The sequence below is a fragment of the Sycon ciliatum genome, chromosome 13 (genome assembly GCF_964019385.1).
Source record: "Sycon ciliatum chromosome 13, ocSycCili1.1, whole genome shotgun sequence".
Lineage (NCBI taxonomy): Eukaryota > Metazoa > Porifera > Calcarea > Leucosolenida > Sycettidae > Sycon > Sycon ciliatum.
The window spans coordinates 9,185,756-9,194,760 of record NC_088655.1 but is presented as its reverse complement, the minus strand read 5'-3'; the positions used below and the strand labels follow the sequence as shown (position 1 = coordinate 9,194,760).

Here is a 9,005-nt window from a genome sequence, read left to right as displayed (position 1 = left end):
AGGAAGGGAGCGTCTCAGCTTTCTCGGACCAAGACCATTCGACTCAGCACCCCGAAGACTACAACTGGTGAAATTTTAATTTTTGCCTTAACTTCCCCTTTAATGTTTCACTGTTCGCCGATGACACCACAGTTTCCGCTTCAAGTAGTTGCAAGCAATTGCTAGTCAATGACCTCCAGAAAAAGATAAACTCCACCATTTCTTGGATGTCGACTTGGAAGCTGAGACCGAACACTAGTAAGACCAAAGTGATGTTCTTCTGTAGCGGTGCTAGTGATCAGTTCTGTAATGTGTCTTCATCATGTCCTGGCAGCTCATCGACCATAGAAATTGTCCATGAACATAAGCACCTTGGTATAATTATTGACGACTGTCTAACATGGGCTCCTCATGTAGACTATATTTGCAAGAAAACTAGTAGTGTTCTCGGCATACTATATCCTCATCGTTCTCATTTGCCAAATACATGCCGTTCTATGTTTTATCGCTCGTATCTACAGTAAAACCTGTAACTAACGACAACCGTGACTAGCGACCGGCCTGGTACTACCGACCACTTTGTCAGGCACGGACGGTCTCACATTCAAAATGCACTGTGACTAGCGACTACCTGCTGAACGCGACCAGCGACCGCCTTTTCTTGTCCCAATGTCGAATTTTGACCCGTAACTAGCGACCGCGATGTAGCAAATCAAACATTGCTTGAAGCTCCTTCTCAAAATGTTGATGATTTTCCATTGTCGTTTCGATACTACAGCTGGACAAATGAGCGCAGTCTCATTTTTACTGTGGAATCAGTGTGGATTGCACTACACCTGTCATAATTTCAAGTGCTGTCAAGTTGAAACATGATAGGAAGCTTCTTGGAGAGCGCATCCAAAGCGCTCTTTGATCGATGTTACTCGAAGGAGAAACTAAGACTGAGCGGCTCTCTGTCGAAGTGCAATCACACAGCTCAGTCACCAGACTCACCACTACACCAGGTCACACTGACAGTCTGTGCTGGCTAGCTTGTAGCATGCTACGGTACTATTATGTACTCACCTGTACGGAACACAGGCCAGGATACGATGGCGGATAATACTAGTCTACAGTGAAAGGTGCGAAAACTCGCAACATCGCCGCATCACGTACTGGTACACACCAGTACAGTTTACGCTACACTACATCCAAGTCGGAGCGACTGAGTTTCCACTGTAGATCAACACACTGATACCAGTTGCCAGTGTAGTCGCACACAGATGAGGATGGAGTCGATAGTGACTGCACTGCCTGGCCAGGCCAGCGCTGCTCTGGAAACCCAGTGAGTCGACATACGTGTCAAAAGGTCGTATCGCTTCCGGTGTATAAAAAAACTTGATTTTCTCTCTCTCCAAGTGTTGTATGATCTGAAAGAAGAATGTCAGGGCGCAAGTGGTGGGGGATTGTATTATCTGCATTTTGACATACATATCATATAATGGGATCCATATATGGTCGCGCGGTGCAAACCTCTAACTAAAGACCACCTGCCACTAACGACCACTTTTCCGGGCACCAAGGGGTGGTCGTTAGTTACAGGTTTTACTGTATTACCTATTTTCCAGTATGCATGTCAGTCTTGGTGTAGTCTAAGTCAACATCTTGTGAACAAACTTGAAATCCAACATAAATCTCTTCTTAAAATATTGTTTAACAAGCAGCGTTTATTTCCTAGTCTTGAGCTCTATTGTGTCAGCAATACTCAGCCACTGCAAGATAATCGCAAACAGCAGCTTTGCGTTTTGATCCACAGAATTCGCCTAGGTAAAATTCCCATTCATCTCTCCGTATACAATTGGTTTTCTCTGTCCCGGTCCACTCGTAATAGTCTCTCACTTCCCCGTGCTAATTCAGCCGCATTTACCAACTCTCCTCTGTTTTTGTCCTACAGCCTTTGGCTGCAACTTCCCCAGCATGTTAAGACATCAAAATGTCTTTCCAGCCTTAAAAATGCACTCCGATCGCATAATGTAGTACGATAGGATCTCATTGCTGGATTCTTGTCTATCCTTCTTTCTTCTCTTTTTCTATATTCCTTTCTTTTCTTTTCTTGCCGTGGTTGGCTATCACCCCTCTCTCGCACTTTGCGTGCCAATTGGTCATGAACCACGAGTTGAGTGAAATAAATAAATAAAATAAATAAAGTTCGATGGGGAATAAAGGGGGAAGGGAGTGTCTGAGCTTCCTCGGACCAAAACCATTGGACTCAGCACCCCGAAAACTACAACTGGTGAAAATTTGATTTTAGGCATAATTAACTTCCCCTTTAAAGAACACGGAGTCCAAGAACACGCAGTCTGAAATACTAATAATTATTAAAAGAACGCCAGAAACCAAAGCTGAGAATGGGGCATATCATTTTCTACCGTTCTATAATTCAGCTTTTGTTATACATGTACAAGTGTTATAAAGTGCACACTCCAGTACAATAAGAGTCTAAGAATGTGCTAAAACTCAGAACGCAGCCATATTGCTAAAACAATGACTCAACTGCAGTTCTTTTGCGCACAGGTCATACTAAGAGTCCATCACACATTTCCCTTGGGGTTGTGGACTCTTGGATCATATTCCCATTGACCTGATTCACAACTTGTGACGGTTTAAGACCTTTGCACTTCACTGAGAATTGAAACCTACTTCAAGCTGTGCCGAGAGTACATTACAACTTTCAGTTTCGCACGAATCTTACAAGAGAAGTTCATGAGTAATACACATGTAACATGATTGCAAGCCCGAAGAACACGCCAATGCTTCATAAACTACATACAGGCTATTGGCTAGGCCATTTGGACCAAAAAATGACATTGAAATTGCGGTCTGCAAACCCTGGTTAGAACTTTGTCATTTGAACGAAGATGATGTGGGCTTCTATCTCAGACCCCTCAAGAGTGAATGCGGGTGCTGGTGCGTTTCTTTGCCATGTAATACGTCTCCCACTGGTGACGACACACAATGCATTGATTTTGTTTTGTTCCAAACCGTGAAGGCCACCACGACCCCTTCAAGAACCGGACACCGATGAACGCTTCTGGAAGTGTTTCCACATCGGTGGAGAGTCAAAGGAAAGCATCGATGTCCACACACTACCTTGCCCAAAAAGTTGGCGAATTTTTCTTTGCCGCTTGCCTGATTTTTACGAATACTCGAAAGCTCCCACAAGAACACTCCCAGCGACGTCGAGACAATGAGTAACCACCACTACAACTGACATCCATAAGGTCAAAGGCCCAATCCAGGTGTCCGGAAAGTAGGCCTTGACAGATTATGCTAGCATAATTTTTCGCATAATTCCTACCAAAATCGAATGATCGTATAATTCGAGGCAAATTGCATACGAATTAGGCACCGGCGGATTATGCCGGCATAATTATTGGCATAATTTGGTGGTTGAAAATGTGGAGCATAATTTGGCATCCTCTCGGAGGTAAGAGCATAACTACACGATTATATCACAGTTGTAGTATGTAGGCTGTACAATTGTGTACAATGCACCTGATCAGTGCTGGTGGTCTGCATGGTAAAGGGTTCGGAGGTCATGCAGATAGTGTTTTCAATAAAAAGCAGGGTAGAAACCATGGCAATACAGTCACGGTATTGTATGCTCGAACTCGTCTTCTTCAAAGTTCTTTCTCACACTGACACAGTACATGTAGCAGAAGATGCGAGTGAATCAGGCTTCATCAGGTATCCCATAGCGGACGAGATAGTGGCGGGTAGTCCGCAAAACTTCGTGTACATGTACATGTACATTACATTTGTACATTATGCATGTTACGAAGTCATGACCTCTGGAAGTCTGGATTTTAGCAGCCATGATATGACTGCAGGCTATTTAGAAAAGCGATCCTGTCAGCTTTTCTATTATTGTGTTCACATGGCGCTACCTAACGACACCGCTATTCAGACACGTTGTCTACGTAGCTACGTAAGTTTCTACGTAAGATGCTCGGTACCTGGTCCTGGACCAGGGAGCTACTCCATGGCTCCTACGTACCATCGCATGCGTGTGCATTGCAGACTTTTTGTTGTTGCCTTTTCCGTTTTCGGATGTGCATGCACGAGGAACTTCCTTCTTTGGAACTGCTTCTTGCATGAGCTGTTTCGGATATTTCGTCTCCTGGCCTGGCTTATTTCGTTTCGGCGCTGCTGAGACCTCCTTCCGCGGAATATTACTCAATGACAGGTGAGTTGACCAGTTCCCTTTGATTCATTTGCTTGTGTTGACTCTTTCATTTACGAAAAGTGTGCTGATTTTGGGCGGAATGCAATAAATAATGGAAAAGCTGACAGGATCTCCTTTCTAAATTTAGCTTTTCCGCTGCCGAGGCCTCCTTTTACGGAATACTCAATGACAGGTGATCAATGAGTTGACCAGTTTCCTTCGATTCATTTGCTTATGCTCACCCTTTCATTTACGGAAACGTGTGCTGATTTTATTCGGATTCGGATCCATTTTTATCTCTTTGCCCTTGCCTACAGTGTGCGAAGAACGCGAGTTCACCTTCTTGACGGTAAGGCTTATGTTAGATGTGTTGTCGAAATACTCATATTCATTGTACATTAGTACGTTACAAGTAAGGCTCTGGTCAGTGGCATACTATCGTTGGCAATTCCCAACCTGGAGGGAAAGGTTCAAGAACTCATTGACCGAGTTTGCCAAATAAATTCGCATATCAGGGAAAATCTCCATTGTGGAGAGGTTCAGTAACTTGTTTGCTTCATACGAAACAAGCCAATTGGTGCAGTCTCGTCTCATGAAAATCTAGTACTTGTATGATTGGATTTGTTTACTCGAGTCTGGGCTGTTTGATTTGTGAGTACCGCCGAGAATGCACTGCCCCAAATAAAATTTCGTGCCGCCAAAGCAAGAATTACGATCTGCAATCTGTTTGTAGTACCTGTAGTACCTGCAAGAATGTGCAGTACATGTATCATACTTTCCCTGATGCTGTTTCAGTTGCCGTCATGTTGCTAAAGAAAGGTTCAGTAGAGAGGTTCTGCAAAACGAAAATTCGAACGAAGTTTCGCGACAGTCCTTGCGAAAGTGTGTACGAATTTTTGCACGAACTTTGCGTTCTGCACATTTTTCGTAGTTTGCGTGGGCCAAGTGCGCGTACGCCATGACCCGATCTCACGAAATTTCCTACGACAGTTCATTTCGCGTTCCCTGCAAGTTTCGCGTCCAAAGTTGCGAAAGTTCGTGCGTAGTTTCGCACTTCATGATGTAGAGCGAAAGTTTGTACACATTTTCGTTTTGCAGAACCTCTCTAGTGACTCTTTTGTTTCATAGGAGACGAGTCAATGAGTCGGTGTGGCTTAGAATCTTTCGCCGTAGAAGAAATCTATTCGTATGTCTATTGGAGAAATAATTGTATTCACTGGTTATAAGATACATGTAGGTTAAGACAAACTCACAGAATAAATACCATCGGTCCCTTGGTGTTCGTCCTAAAGAGGTTCGATTGGATATCATTCATACTCACCAAAAGATGTGTAAGATTGTATTATCATGGAGTGCCTTGTTTATCTCTCAGTATTAGTACCTCCAACCATAGCCTTGTCCCTTTTATCCTCAGGGTCAGTGTAGTTGTTGGAACGAGGTGTCGGACTCAGCAATGTATTTGTTTACATTTTAATACATGTTTATTGTTCCTCCTTTGCTGTGTTGTTTTAGAAAATCGTGGACTAACAGTTTGAAGTCATTGAACTACTTCCAAAAGTTGTATCAACATCAACAGGATTACGATTTCAGTGCAATGTGATGCTGGATGACCTTATCACGATAACCCATGATCATAAACCATTATAAACACAGAATCAACAAAAACATCTGTGACACGCACCTGGCGCATGGCTACATTTCTCAAATAAATCTGATCGAGGGTGGGGAAATCTAAAATATCTGAAAGGCAAGACAAATTTATGACAGTCATGAAATTCTGCAACAGCAACATGCACAGAATGATCTCCGTATAAAATAAGTATCACCACCACCAGACCACTACTCACATGTTTCCCCGCAGAAGGACATGCATTATGCTATTGCCATTTTCTGCAAGAAAAGGCTTGGACATCAATGCGTATAATACGGTATTGATATGATCAAGAGTACATAAACCTCTTGATATGATGTGAAGGCCATCATTTACATATTGATATACATGTAGGGCATTCCATTGATTGGTGACAGAAAAAAACAAAAGAAATTATAGCAATAAAAACTGCTTTATGGCAGTTTTCTAAAAAAAGTTATTGTGTTCTAGTCCATGGACCCCGTCTAAAAAGTAAGAAATTACCGAAATGTGATAGCTGAAAATTAAAATTTCACACAAAACCTCACAATAATCACACACAGAATTAAAAGCTACAATCAGTCATGTAGAAGACCTTTTCCCCTCGTGATCCTCTTTCCTATGCATGCATGTTGCCAATTGTTGGTGCAGTACAAGTATTAGTTTAGTGTTAAAAGCAGCATTTAAAGTGTTGTGATTATTGTGAGGTTTTGTGTGAAATTTTAATTTTCAGCTATCACATTTCGGTAATTTCTTACTTTTTAGACGGGGTCCATGGACTAGAACACAATAACTTTTTTTAGAAAACTGCCATAAAGCAGTTTTTATTGCTATAATGGATATTGCTCGACATTGATGTATAGTTTTGATGTTCGGTCATGATAGAAGGAGAAGTGGAGCTACGGGAAAGATGAGCTGATTATTCGCAGGGTGAGGGTGACATCGGTTGGACGAGTACGATGATTATGAAGACCGTGAGTTGAACATGATAATCTTCAAAGGTAACTCAAACTAATTTGGCAATGAAATAATATTTTTACTGAAGTACAAAAGAAATTAAGTGATGATAGAAGAAGTAATGTTTTCTCTTTTCCATGTTGATCTCTAACATGCATGGACACCTTGCAGCTTGGTATGGGGATACTCATGTTTTTGTTGTACTTTTATTATTATTATTATTAAATTTTTGATAGGGCAATCCCGTACTTATGGCCACTTGCAACTTGCAAGTATGACAAAGGCACAATTTTCCGAACTTTGAGGCTCCATAAGTACAAAAAAGTGAATATATATCCCCGGGTGCCAAAGCATATAGGATTTTACGAGCATAATGCGAGAATCCATGAAAGCATAATTCCATGATTTCGCGAGCATAATCCGCCGGAGCCTAATACGAATCGCATAAAATTGGAATAATCCGCCTGTTCGCATCAAATAATTATAAATTTTAATTCCATACAGTTGTACATGTTCTACAAGTACAAGTACAAGTAGATGCACCAGGAAGTCGTAGGTTTACGACTCCCTTGAGAAAATGTCCAGTCCACTACAATCAGTGACGGTCGTAGCTAGGTCGGACGGTGCGTTGATCCCGTTGAACTTTTGCTACTACAGTACAACGACCTCTACAAAAAAATTTCCCTGTTATTTTGCACAGAACCATTAGCAGCATATGTGAGCATAATGCGGCATATGATAACTATTAGCATAAAAATAGCATAATTCTGCAATTTTTTCAGCGATGCGAAAAGCATAGTTTCACGAAAATATTAGCATAATCTGTCAGGGCCTACCGGAAAGCAAAACTTCCGCAAACAAGCACTGATGGAGAGAAAATTGCAAACGACTCGAGACTTCTAAAATTTTCTTGACAATTTTTCAACGAAGACTTGAATTATTCAGCTCGGAAAAGTGGCTAATCTGCATAAAAAAGTACAACTTTTAGACGACTTTTTCGGTCTTGGCGCATGGACTGTAACCCAGGCCAGGACTGCACTTACTTACGGGAAGGAGTATTTGCAAGATAATACCTGGGAACTGGAAGACGACGAAGAAGAAGCGTGGGAATCCGGCGGCAATGGCTGGGATGTAAGTCCAACATTGCTGGTGCTAGAGTTGCCGCTGCTTGCTTATAACTTATATAAGGGAATCATGTGTGTTGCCTTTTTGCCTTTTGCGACGTCCTCCTCTGACTGTACTCCCGATCCCAGGACTGAACTTACGGGAAGGAGTGCTTCCAAGATGGGAGACGAAGAAGAAGAAGCCGCTGAATCCGGCGGCAATGGCTGGGATGTGCATGTAAGTCCAACAATAAACATTGCTGGACAGTGGCGCTAGAGTTGTCACCGCTTGTGTATAAGGGATTCATGTGTGTTGCCCTTTTTTGCCTTCTCCCATGTTCTCCTCCGACTGTACTGGTGAACGCTGTCACATATGTTGCCCTTTCCAGTGAACTGTGCAACTCGGCAATCGGTGAATAGCAGAGGACCAATGCCGATGGCGATGCTCCTTCCTTTTTCTTTGTAACAGGCTGCGTTCTCCAGAAGAAGCGTTATTTCTGCATTCCAAGAAGGACGGCACAATGGTGAGTGGAACTTCGTGGGTGTGCAGCCTTGCTAGTTGAGTTGTAAATCAACCATTCTTCCTGTCTCTGACTTCTTCAATATCCTCCTCAGTGTCGGACTGTCCGCGTCGCATTGAACTGGTCCGATGAGGCTGCTATTGCACACACAGTGAGGGAACTCCCATACGGGAACTCGAAAGTACTGCTACAGTACAGGTAAGGTGGCCGTTGCTCATGAGCGTGCGTCGTTGTTGTCAACTTTTAAGCCAGATGTACTCCGACCTACATGGAGTCTGAAAGTAGTCAGCTGGCGAACTACAATTGAAGTTTAGACGTTAGGCGAGACCAAAAAAAATGGAGATTCCCGGGCCCTCCCGCACCAAAATCGAGCCAAAGCCAATTTTTTTTGAACAGTTCATACATGTACAGTACTGATCGTGTGAGTAGATCTGTGACGTGGAGTCACACAGACCCGAGCTTGTAAGACTCCCAGATGTACAGATCAGGGCCATCGTTGGCCGAAATATAGAAAAATTGAACAGGTAAACAGCGTATCTGTTGTCTGTAAAAAAATTGAATAAAAATTACCGAAAAAATGCTGTAAAAAAAGTTCAACATGGCATGCACAC

At 42.6% G+C, this 9,005-nt stretch overlaps 1 long non-coding RNA gene across 1 annotated transcript; it reads left to right on the top strand.

Moving 5' to 3' along the window:
- The first annotated feature begins 7,840 nt into the window (after window positions 1–7,840).
- Window positions 7,841–8,603, top strand: LOC135829677 (uncharacterized). The gene is made up of 4 exons (XR_010555892.1): window positions 7,841–7,901; window positions 8,024–8,105; window positions 8,343–8,397; window positions 8,489–8,603. It is a non-coding gene; the product is annotated as an uncharacterized LOC135829677 (long non-coding RNA).
- The last annotated feature ends 402 nt before the right edge of the window (window positions 8,604–9,005 follow it).